Consider the following 12,015-nt stretch of genomic DNA (forward strand, 5'->3'; position numbering starts at 1 on the left):
AGCAAGCAACACACTGATGGTTTTCTCAGACCTCAGCTCTGTGCAGAGCAAGTCACATAGTCCAGTAGGTGGAGGCAGGATGGGAGGTGATGTGAATGTAGTGGGGGAAATCCCAGGTGGCAACCCTGATTGACAGTCGGGGACCACCTGGAAAACGCCAATAGGACTGTTTTTGGTCCTGGAATCAGTGGTGTGAAAGCTGCCACTGGCAAATGAAAGGAAAATGAAGACAAGGGTCTTTTGCCTGCCAGAGTGGCTCAGTTGGTTCAGCATCATCCCATGAACCGAAAGATCACCGGTTCAGTTCCTGATCAGGGCACATGCCTGGTTACAGGCTCCATCCCCAGTAGACGGTGTGCAGGAGTTAGCCAACTGTTGTTTTTCTCTATCTCCCTTTCCCTTCCTCACGCTCTCTAAAATCAATTAAACATATTTTAAAAAGAAAATGGGTCTTTTAAGCACCCTAAATTCTTCTGGAGGCCCTGAGGATGCTGTGGTCCCGGGGACAGTGCAGGAATTGGTGCCTCCCCCAAACTCTGTGTGGGCAGTAGGGGTGACTGCCCCACCTCAACGTGAGATGGCAAAAACTGACACTTTTAAAACTGAAGTGGTGGAAGTTGTCCAAGCCTAGTACCCTTCCTCATCTCCAGCCTTCTTGAAAGTTGGCAAGGACACTAGGAAATTAAGCAACGCACTAAAGGAAAGCAATAATCACCAAGAATTCAAATGGTGGTTTAAGGTTAGTGAATGTCTTTCAAAATTATTAACATAAAATACATATTTGTTTTGCCTGGGTTTACAAAACGAAGTTCATGTTATTTATCTCTGTTACAAAATTTGTCAATAAAATGGCTTGGGTAATAATTAACTTTAAAATCTCATACAGTTGGTAAGAACAAACAAATTTGAATCTGTGAATGAATATATTTTGTACTTTATTTGAAGTAGGTCTCTTGAAAATGTGAGTCTATTTGCCAATGAAAAACACCTGTTTCTAGAAGTTATGAAGTTATTCATAAATTTGCCAATCTAGAAATGCTAATTACTTGCTTTTAGATGTCACTACAAGTTAAGTGTTCTAAGAATTAAGAATACTAATTCAGTTGGAAAGAAGTATATGGTCTTGGTAATGGAATGTGTAAGTTGTCTGTCTCCTTAGTAGCCTGGGAGAAACTCAGAGTCAAGGCTGGTGTGTCTGCTGTCCCGAGCACAGGGTCCAACACACCAGAGGTGGTAGCGAATGTTGGCTCCACAGAATGAGATGAAATTCTTTCCCTGCACTCTCTCCACTGCCAGGTGAGGACCATGTTCTGGTTTGTATCACTTCCCACCTTTCTGTGTGTGGCGACAGTGTCCTTCTCAGAACCCACAACCCATTAAGATGCCCAGAGGCCTGCTCAGTGATTGCCTGTGGTATCCCGGTCACCAATGGCACCCCAGGCAGAGATGGGTGAGATGGAGCCAAGGGAGAAAAAGGAGAACCAGGTAGTCAGGCTGGTCTGACTTCTTGAATCTTTACTCCCCAGAGGGATCTGGGACAGAGTCATGAGCAGGCTCCCCTTACATTATGATGGGCATGAATTGTTCTGGGCTGCAAATACTGAACAGCTCCTCTGTTGCCTGCAGGCAGGATGCCTTAAGACAGAGGGAGGTGGAGTCGGTCACCAAACAATGGGTCCTTGGAGTTTGGAGGGAGGTGGTGGTTCACGCTCTGGCCAAGCGGCCAAGCGTGCCCAGGCGTTGCACCTGCGCCCTGAGTTTCTTAGAAATGGCTAAAATAGCTTTTGTAACCTTTGGGTTGTCATTGTAACTGTCCTAACTCCTTCTTGTGGTTTCCGAGTATAAATTTGCTGTAACACCTGTGGTCTGCACTGCAGTTTGGCCTTTGCCGCGGTGAAGTGCTGCAACTGTAGTGGTTGGCCAGCTTAATAAAGGCTTATAAATTTTGATCTCTGTCTCTGGTGGTCATCTCTTGCTGGTTGCCCCATAGCATTTTGGAGGCCCCAGCGAGATACACTCTGGCCATGTTGCCAGTGGACGTCCCAGGTGAGGACACTCCAGTCTCTGTCCTGGGTTCCAGGGAGGCGGAGTGTCTCCTCCAAAATTTTTGATCCAAAAGTGAGAGCCACCTGGATCTCCAGTGGGGAGGTAAGCACCTGGTTTCTGTTTGTGGAACATTCCCCTGGTGGACTACAGGAGGGCTGGATGCAGCGGAGCCTCCAAGTCCGGACACCAAAAGGAGACAAGAAGGTAGACCCTAAAGCAGGGGTCCTCAAACTTTTTAAACAGTGGGCCAGTTCACTGTCCCCCAGACCGTTGGAGGGCCGGACTATAGTTTAAAAAAAACTATGAACAAATTCCTATGCACACTGCACATATCTTATTTTGAAGTAAAAACACAAAACAACAAAAACACCCTCATGTGGCCCGTAGGCCATAGTTTGAGGACACCTCCGCCTATGGTCTTACCAAATGATCCGGAGAACGAGGTCCCCGACTGCCGGCCTCCCTCTTGTGTTCCCCCTCCGGAGCCCCAACCGGAGGTGGGCCCCTCGGCCTCGCGGGAGGCCCCAATACCTTCACAAATGCCTCCTAGTTCCATTGCCCCACCGCCTTTGGCACCAACATTATCAACGGGACAGACAGGAAGAGCCACTGGGAACCCGACCCCGGCGACACCCCTCTACCCTGCTCTCCCACAGGCACCTCCGCCCAGAGTGAGAGAAGATCCGTACTCAAGTCCATGGCCCCTGAGGGGCCTGGACAATTGGCCTCCCACTCAGACTCTGTCTGCGAACAACCCTTTTAGTCCGCCCCACACCCGGACCGGGACCCCTTATGGCCCACCAGACCTGACCAGCAAAGGGGAGAAAGAGACTGGTCTCAGTGGCCTTGCTCCCATCTTCCCTCTATGCCAGACTGGTCCCCCTGATTTAGGACCTGATGGTCAGCCTTTTATGGTCTATGTCCCATTTTCAACCAGTGACCTATACAACTGGAAGAAGCAAAACCCATTGTTCTCTCAGAATCCCCAAGGTTTGATTTCGCTCCTAGAGATGGTCTTTTTCACCCACCAGCTGACCTGGGACAACTGCCAGCAGCTACTTCAGACCCTTTTCACTTCAGAAGAGAGAGAGAGAGTAAAAGGGGAAGGGAGGAAGTTAGTCCTTGGGCCAGATGGCCAACCAACCACAGACCCAGGGAGGATCGAGGCTGTTTTTTCATCCGGAAGGCCACAATGGGATCACAACACTGATCGGGGAAGGGAGGCTCTCGATAGGTATCACCAGACTCTCCTGAGGGGCATCCGAGTGGCAGCTCAGAAGCCCACCAACCTTTCCAAGGTAACAGAAACAGTCCAGGGACCAAACGAGAGCCCCACCGCCTTCCTCGAGAGGCTTTGTGTGGCATATCGGGTATACACCCCAATAGACCCTGATGCCCCAGAGAATTGGCGGGCTATCAATGAAGCGTTTGTGTCTCAGTCGGCCCCAGATATTAGAAAAAAATTACAGAAGTTAGAAGGCTTTGAGGGGAAGTCACTTTCAGAACTGGTCAAGGTCGCTCAGAAGGTCTTTAACAACCGAGAAGATAAGACTGCTAACTTAAATGCCAGAATGGCAAAGGTCCTTCTAGTCATGAATGAAGTGAAGGGACAGAAAAGAGGGACAGAAAGAAAAGAATAGGAGAAGAGAGGACAGAACCAAAAGACCCGGCTGGGGAAAAACCAGTGTGCCTACTGTAAGAAAGAAGGACACTGGAAATGGGAGTGTCCTGAGTGGCCAGGGAATAAGGCAGTGCTGGTGTTAGTGGAAGAAGTGGACTGAAGGTGTCAGGGCTCTGTGGGCCCCCAGGAGCCTCCGGGTAATGCTAAATGTGGGGGGCAAGCCAGTAGATTTTCTGATAGACACCAGAGCCACCTTCTCTGTATTGCAACACCCGGCCGGGCCAGTTTCTAAGGACAGAACTCCCATCCAGGGGGCCACAGGACGAGTAAAGTCTTACCCCTGGACACAAGCCCGTATTGCTAAAGACTGTAACCCATTCCTTCCTCGTTATGCCTGAATGTCCATATCCCCTCCTAGGGAGGGATCTGCTCAGCAAACTCCAGGCCACAATTTCCTTTGAAGGAGGGTAGCCTCAGATGCTTCTTCGGGCACCTGCAAACAGCCCTGTACCCGGCCACTCTCCTCCCTGATGAGGGAGCTGAAACTCCCCTCCACAACTGTGAAGAGACCCTGATTACCCTAACCTCCTTGAGGGCCGACCTAACAGACCAGCCCATCTCCAGCCCTGAGGAGACCCTGTTCACTGACGGGAGGAGCTTTGTGGAGGATGGTATCAAGTATGCCAGGGCAGCTGTAATTACACAAGAAAGAGTCATATGGGCACCATCCCTAGGACATGGGACTTCAGCACAGAAGGCAGAACTCATAGCCCTCACCCAGGCCTTACAGTGGGGAAAGGACAAGAGAATTAATATCTACACATACAGTAGATATGCCTTTGCCACAGTGCATATACATGGAGCCTTATATCAGGAGACGGGCCTCCTTACCGCAGCGGGGGAGGATATTAAAAATGCTCCAGAAATACTCTTTCAGCCATTTGGGGCCCTAAAGAAGTTGCAGTCATCCACTGCAAAGGGCATCAAAAGGACAATTCCCTTGTGACGAAGGGGAACCAATTTGCCGACAAAACGGCTAAAGAAACTGCAAAAAGACCAATAGGGCCCCTAGAAGTGCTGGCAGCCATACCTGCTCAGAATCTGGAGCCCAACCCCAGGTACATCCCCGAGGAAGAGGATACTGCCAGGAGGTTACAGGCGAAGGAAACCACCAATGGGTGGCTACAGTTACCAGATGGAGACCAATAGTCCCAGAAGCCCTTGGACAGACTATCGCCTCCCAAAAGCACGGGAGCACACATCTAGGAAGAACTAAGTTAGCTGAGCTTTTTGGACCTCCGATAACTGCCCTGCCAGGAACCCAGTTTCGAGGTTCAAGCCCTGGTGAACACTGGGAAGTTGACTTTACTGAATTGCCCAGTGGATTGGGAGGATACCGATATCTCCTAGTATTTGTGGACACTTTCTCCGGTTGGCCAGAGGCATACCCGGCCAGGGCTGAAACAGCACAGGTAGTAGTTAAGAAACTCCTCTCTGAAATTCTCCCCCAGTTTGGCCTACCTTTATTCATGGGGTCCGACAATGGCCCAGCATTCATCGCTAAGGTAACCCAATCTTTAGTTAAGGCCCTTAAGGTCACATGGAAATTACATTATGTTTATAGACCTCAGAGTTCTAGACAGGTAGAGAGAATGAATCGGACATTTAAGGAAACCCTAACTAAACTAAAATTAGAGACTGGCGAGAACTGGGTAAGTCTCCTCCCCTTTGCCCTACTCAGGGCTCGCTGCACCCCATATGTAAAAGGGCTGACTCCTTTTGAAATCATGTTTGGCCATCCGCCACCTCTTCTCCAATGGCTAAGAAAGGAAGAGCTAGCTGTGTTATCTAAGAGAAATCTCCTCAGGTCTTTGCAGGTGCTCCAGAGCAGTACAGCGGCTGCTAGGCGGATCATCAGGGCAGCGCACCAGGAAGCCCACCCACCGGACCCTGATAGCCCACCTGTGTGTGCTCCTGGCGACCTAGTTTGGGTGAAGAGGCAGGAAGAATACAGGCTGTAAAGCTCATGGTCCTCCACACCTATTATCAGCAAATCCCCGGGGAAGGAGGGGAGGAACCTGAATCAATGATTTGATTCACCCTAAAGACCAGTAGGGAATGTTCTGGGCTGCAAACACTGAACAGCTCCTCCATTGCCTGCAGGCAGGATGCCTTAAGACAGAGGGAAGTGGAGTGGGTCACCGAACAATGGGTCCTTGGAGTTTGGAGGGAGGTGGTGGTTCACGCTCTGGCCAAGCGGCCAAGCGTGCCCAGGCGTTGCACCTGTGCCCTGAGTTTCTTAGAAACGGCTAAAATAGCTTTTGCAACCTTTGGATTGTCATTGTAACTGTCCTAACTCCTTCTTGTGGTTTCTGAGTATAAATTTGCTGTAACACCTGTGGTCTGCACTGCAGTTTGGCCTTTGCCTCGGTGAAGTGCTGCAACTGTAGTCGCTGGCCAGCTTAATAAAGGCTCATAAATTTTGATCTCTGTCTCTGGTGGTCGTCTCTTGCTGGTTGCCCCATAACAGAATCACTCAGGATTATTATTGTACATTGTCATTCTCTCCTAAACAAAGACGCTGCTGTGACCTGGCTCCCACATATCCATGCAGGAATTGGTGGGGTGTGGTTGTCCATGAAGAGGCGGTATCTGCAGCTGGGCAGCTGGCGCTGGAGGCAGAGGGGCTTTCTTTCTCAGGTCACCACTAGTTTGCTGGTGGTTTCTGGAGTCAACGTGAATCTAGTGCTGAGCTTTTGGAGGAAGAGAATGAGTGACAGACACTGGGCCACATGCCCCTCATCTTCCATCAGGGCAGGGGCTCCGAGCCTTGCAGGGCCCTCCAGGGAAACTGGGGCGTCCAGGAAGTAGAGGGACTCCTGGGCCACAAGGAGTGAAGGGTCAAATAGGAGATCGTGGAGACAGTTCAGGTAAAGAGCTCATCTTAGCATGACATGGACTGAGGGGCCCGGCCTGGGAACTCGAGGGCCAGGTGGGAGGGGCACTTCTCCACTGCCCCACTGGCAGACCTCACCTCTGCTTCCTGACCCAGCACTCTCACTCCTCCCAGTCCTACTTTGGGCCTGAAAGGATTCCCACAGGCACCTGAGAAGAGACTTGTAATCCTGCTGCACACTCCTCATGGATCCTGCAGATGGACCAGCTCCCTCAGCTGGAGCAGCCAATGACAGGCTCCAGGATGCATGGGAGGAAACCAGTCCCCTCAGGTGTTGGGCTTAAGTTTGTTTTCACAAGAGTGGCATGAAGATGCTCTGCTTCATAAGATCCCTGGTGCAATAAAGTAATGAATAGAGTAAATAAATAAATTCATCCGAAGTGAAATAAAGTAATTAGTAACAAGAAAACAAAAATGATGACCTCACATAAATATTTGCCCCCTGGCCCATCTATATATATAATCTATATATATAAAGAGCCAGGGGCCGTCACATCTGAAACAACTGAATGGACAACTGAAAGGCTGAGTGGTGCGACAAAGGCCGGCAGGGGGGTAAGTGAGGGACGACCAAACGACCAAGCAGCAAGCTGCATGGGGTGACCAGGCTGGCAGAGGTGACTGTTGGGGGTGACCAGGACAGCAGGGGGGGAAGTTAGGGGCAACCAGGCCAGTGGGGGGGGGCATAGGAAGCAACCAGGTTGGTAAGGGGGGCAGTTAGGGGTGACCAGACTGGCAGGGGGGCAGTTATGGGTGATCAGGTCAGCAGGCAGAGGTGGTTAAGGGTTATCAGGCTGGCAGGGGAGCCAGTTAGAGTCTATCAGGCAGGCAGGCAGGTGAGCAGTTGGGAGCCAGCAGTCCTGGATTGTGAGAGGGATGTCAAACTGGCAGTCAGGCATCCCCCGAGGGTTCCCGGATTCGAGAGGGTGCAGGCTGGGCAGAGGGGATTCCCCCCCCTCGGTGCTCGAATTTCATGCACCAGGCCTCTAGTCACAATTATAAGAATACTAGTGACCCCACCATGCTGCGGGACTCCCCCAAGTCCCACCGCGCCTAGAGACCCAGAGTCAATTCTCCGCCCACCCACATACTCCTCACCACGCATGTAGCCCCACCCACCTGCACGAGCCTTACCAGGCATGCAGCCTCCTGGTGACCAGTCTTTAGTCCTTACGGCATGATAGCGTTATGGCCAAGGAGTTTTTATAACAGAGATTAAAGAGCTGGCCTGGAATCTGAAATGAAAGCATGATTAAGAAAATTTTTCAAAAAGAAAAATGAGTTTGGTCTTTTTCTATAAATGAGTATAATATTACACTATTTAAGCAGTATGTGAAGAAAAGGACCCAGAGCTAAAGTTTTCAAGTTACTGTTATAGCTATTGTTACTACCAGTTTCAGAGTTAGAGTTTATAAGAGTTATGAATTATGTCTGAGAAGGCAGAAATACAGTTATGCTTTGATTTTTCACTTCCTTTTGTTTTCTTATTTTTCTGGAATAAGCATACTTCTTAATAAGCTTTTTTTCCCCAAAAAAAATATTCTGTTCTTGAATTTAGGGTATTTTTCTCAATAACTGCCCTCTCCCGTTGCTTTGCAGTTACGAAGATTAAGCTGGCTAACTTAGAGAGAGAGCTGAGGAGCCTGGAGGTGGAACTGGACCGAATCAAAAAATGTAAGCCGCTTCCTGCCCCACTGGGTTCCCGCTCTCCCCGTGTCCTTGAGAGCTCTGGGCTTTTAGAAAGGTAGAAGAGAACTGACAATTGTGAACACGGATTACATACCAGGGCCGGTGCTAGGTTGGCATGTTCTCACAATATGTTTCATTCTGTCCTCTCATCACTGCTGTTTGTGAACATTACCCTTATTTAATTTACAAGGGAGAGAAAATGGGTCCAGGAGTTGTAGGTAATTCATTCACCGTCACCCAGGTGGGAAGCAGCAAAGGAAAGATTGCATGGAGGTCTGCTGCCTCCAAATCTTCGCTCCGTCCGCAGCACCCACTGTTCTCAGATGGCTGTCCCTGCCCCTTTCTGTCCTGGCGTCCAAGCCTGGCAGCGGGGCCCACTCCTGTTTCCCTGTCCCCCTGCACTGGGACAGTTTGTGCCGGGGACTGTCTCAGGCACAGGCTCCCCCAGGAGAGGCGGGCTCTCCGCCAGGGCCTTCCCCACGCTGAGGAGCTCCTCCTCACTAGGACCTGACCTGAGGGGGTTGCACAGGGGCTCTTTTTCAGAGTCCTGACTCCCCGACAAGGGCTTGGTTACCTACTGGCCGGGGCTCTAGGCCAAGTCAATCCCACCCATCCTTTGTGATTTCAGTGCAAGCCTTCTCCTTGGGCAGGAGAACTGGAAAGAAGCTCTAGGTGACCCAAGGTGAAAAGATGCCTTTTTCCAAAGTGAAGGCTCTGGGCGCTGAGCTCCAGGGCACTGTGGCCACCCCTAAGAATGCCGAGGAGAACAAAGCCATCATGAACGTGGCCAATAACCATACCTTCCTGGGCATCACAGATGAAGCGACCAAAGGCCAGTTTGTGTATGTGACAGGAGGGAGGCTGACCTACAGCCACTGGAGGAAGGATGAGCCTAATGACTTTGCTCAGAGGAGGACTGTGTGCTCCTTCTAAAGGATGGGCTCTGGAATGACGTCTCCTGCTCTTCCTCCTTCGTGGCCGTCTGTGAATTCCCAGCCAAAGAGTTGGTCCCTCAACCCTGACTTGGCTCTTCTGAGCTCTCTGCTGCCCTAAAAGAAAATTCAGTGATGTTTTCCTCATGACCAGTGTTGACTCATTCTTTGGTGGCTTTGGTAGGGATGGGAGGAAAATGAAGGGACGGGTTTGATTATGGGATTAGGGAGTGAAAAGAGGCTGACATGAGGGTTTCTGGTCCAGTTCTTGGCAGAGGACACCCTCTGTCTTGCCTAAGAGCAGGGCACTGGGTCACAGTGAAACCGTGGAAAGGGCCAGTCTAGCTCTCTCCTTTCTCAGCAAGGACACTGCGGCCCGACACAGGGACCCATGGAGGGCCACATCTGTGTCAGTCCGCAGCGGATCTCGGCCTCCAAGAGATCCAATTCCTTTTGTCCAAGTGCTGCCACCACTAGATGCCCTCGATCCCTCCCCATGGCTCGCCCAGTCCTATCTGTGACATGGATGTGTCTTTATTGCTCATGTGCTGCACCAGAAGACCCTTCATCTGGCACTGTGAGGGTCATAGCATCTCCTGAGAGGTCAGAGTCACGAAGTCCTGGCTTCACTTGGCACCCAGGGTACTACACTGGGGACCAAGGCTACAAAGGGTGGAGCAGGGTTAATGCTGTTTAATGCCTGAGTTCACCTCTGCCCATGAATGGGAGTGTAGGAGAGGTCGCTGTGCTCAGAAAGGGTTAAAACCTGAATTTTCCGAAATACTTTCCTTAGTCCTTGGCTTTCCTCAGGCTGTGTATACAGAACCGAAATGACTCTCCTTACTTGCTCTCTGTGCTGGAGAGCGAATCAGACCCCATGATGAGGTGGATCTAAAGCTTGCCCTAGGGCCTGGGGTATCCACAGTCCTGGCCTTCAACACCACAGGACACATCTTTTCTTCCTATTGACTCAGTTATGCCATTTCACTCCACTCTTGTCAAAGAAATAGGTTGCCTTACGTGCTGGGTGGGAAGTGGTCACTTTTAGAGGGACTGCCAGACCACCATGACCTTGCATGGGTCCCAATGGCCATACTGTGCTGCGTGGTCCACCCCCAGGCCTAGTCTCTTGGGCCAGAGGTGGGCACCTGAGACAGGCCGATTCACTTCCACAGGAATTTTGACCTGATATCAAGCAAGAGTTTCTGATCTCTGTGTGACACATGACTGTGCTTGGGCAGCTGAGAGCCTGAAACAGAAGGAGGTGGTGGGAAAGGGAGGAAGAGGGGTGAGGATGCACAGAGGCAGAAGCAGGGAGACCGCACAGCGCTTCGTGTGCACCCGCAGTCCTTGAGCCACCTCAGAACTCTTCATTCTTAGAAAATATGCCTCCCTGCGCTTAACCCACATCCACTGCTTTTTTCTTTTTATTTGCAATGAAATACCTTTCTCAGCTTCCTGGTGCATGGTGTCCAGGTCTGACTTCTGAATTGAAGATTATTTGCTCACCATTGCATAACTGACATATTTCAGAAGCTGCCAGGACCTGGGGCTTTTTTGTCAGTAACAGGAACAAGGTCTCAGCAGAGACTGAGCTGAGTGCTGCTGGGAGGTGTGGTCTTGTTTTCCTTTTTTAACCTATCAATAATCACTTTATTATTTAAATTATTTTTCATTTTTATATTATAGCTGACATACTGTGTTATATTAACTTCAGGATCCATCCCAGTGATTAGTCATTACATAACTTACTAAGTGATCATCCTGATCAATCTTGTTCCCATATGACACCGTGCTGATTAGATGTGGCTTTTTGCTCTCAGACCTGCTGTCCTACATCTGAAGTGTGGCTGGGGAGTGTTGGGAAGAGGGATGTGACTTCCAGTCCCTGGGAACAAAGGAGGGCTGGTTTCCTGTCTGGGGAGGAGTCTTATTGCCTCTCCTATGAGCCTGGGCTTCATCCAGGTGTCCTTCCAGTTTCTTAAGCACAAGTGTCATTAAAATCAACTGGTACACAGAGGCCTTTGGCCCAGCAGTTGACAGGCCAGAAGTATAAGGGTTGGGATCAGATGACCTTTCATGTGACCAAGTTGTAGCACTGACACACCTGGGGCCTTGAGCAAGTATCCCCCCTCTCTGTGAGATGAGGAGGAGGAACTGGCCAGCTGTCTCTGTCTGAGGCGGCTTGGGGGAAGAATCTCCTGGACAGAGGCAAGGGGAAGGCTGGGGGTGAACCTGACCCTCTGTGCCTGGACCCTCTGTGCCTGAGATCTCAGCTGGAATGGGGATTGTGAGGTGGGACTCCCTCCCATGAGCCGACAGGCAGTCACAATGACAGGGGAGAATGAGGTGCTGGTGTGCAGGAATGCAGAGGAGGCTACTCAACTGGGCCCACACAGTCCTGCCAGGGAGGCAGATGACCTGCCAGGTCAGCCCATGGTGCTGTGCACCTTCTGGGGCTCAGGCCTTGAGGCAAGGAGCAGCCACTGGAACCTCCCAGCTCTGGGGCTCCCACTAGCATTGGCCAGAGGAGTCCAGGGCTCCGGGAGAGGTCCTGAGCAGGCATGTAATGTGGGTGCCAGGGATCTGAGCCCTGGACAGATGAGCTCATCCCTGGAGTGAGGTTGAGGAGGAGAGAGAATGGAGAGCTAAGACTTGAGCACATCTCCATTCAGTGATCCAGAAGAGGAGGAGGGGCTAGCAAAAGAGGAAGATAAGGAACTACCCTAAGGGGACACCAAAGCAAGAGGAAGAAGAGTGACAGAGGAGGC

General features: G+C 50.7%; 1 pseudogene; it reads left to right on the plus strand.

The window, feature by feature from the left end:
• Positions 1 to 1,305: 1,305 nt before the first annotated feature.
• On the plus strand, positions 1,306 to 9,334 carry LOC103304757 (mannose-binding protein A-like; annotated as a pseudogene).
• Positions 9,335 to 12,015: the final 2,681 nt, after the last annotated feature.

Source organism: Eptesicus fuscus, chromosome 17 (genome assembly GCF_027574615.1).
Source record: "Eptesicus fuscus isolate TK198812 chromosome 17, DD_ASM_mEF_20220401, whole genome shotgun sequence".
Classification (NCBI taxonomy): Eukaryota; Metazoa; Chordata; class Mammalia; order Chiroptera; family Vespertilionidae; genus Eptesicus; species Eptesicus fuscus.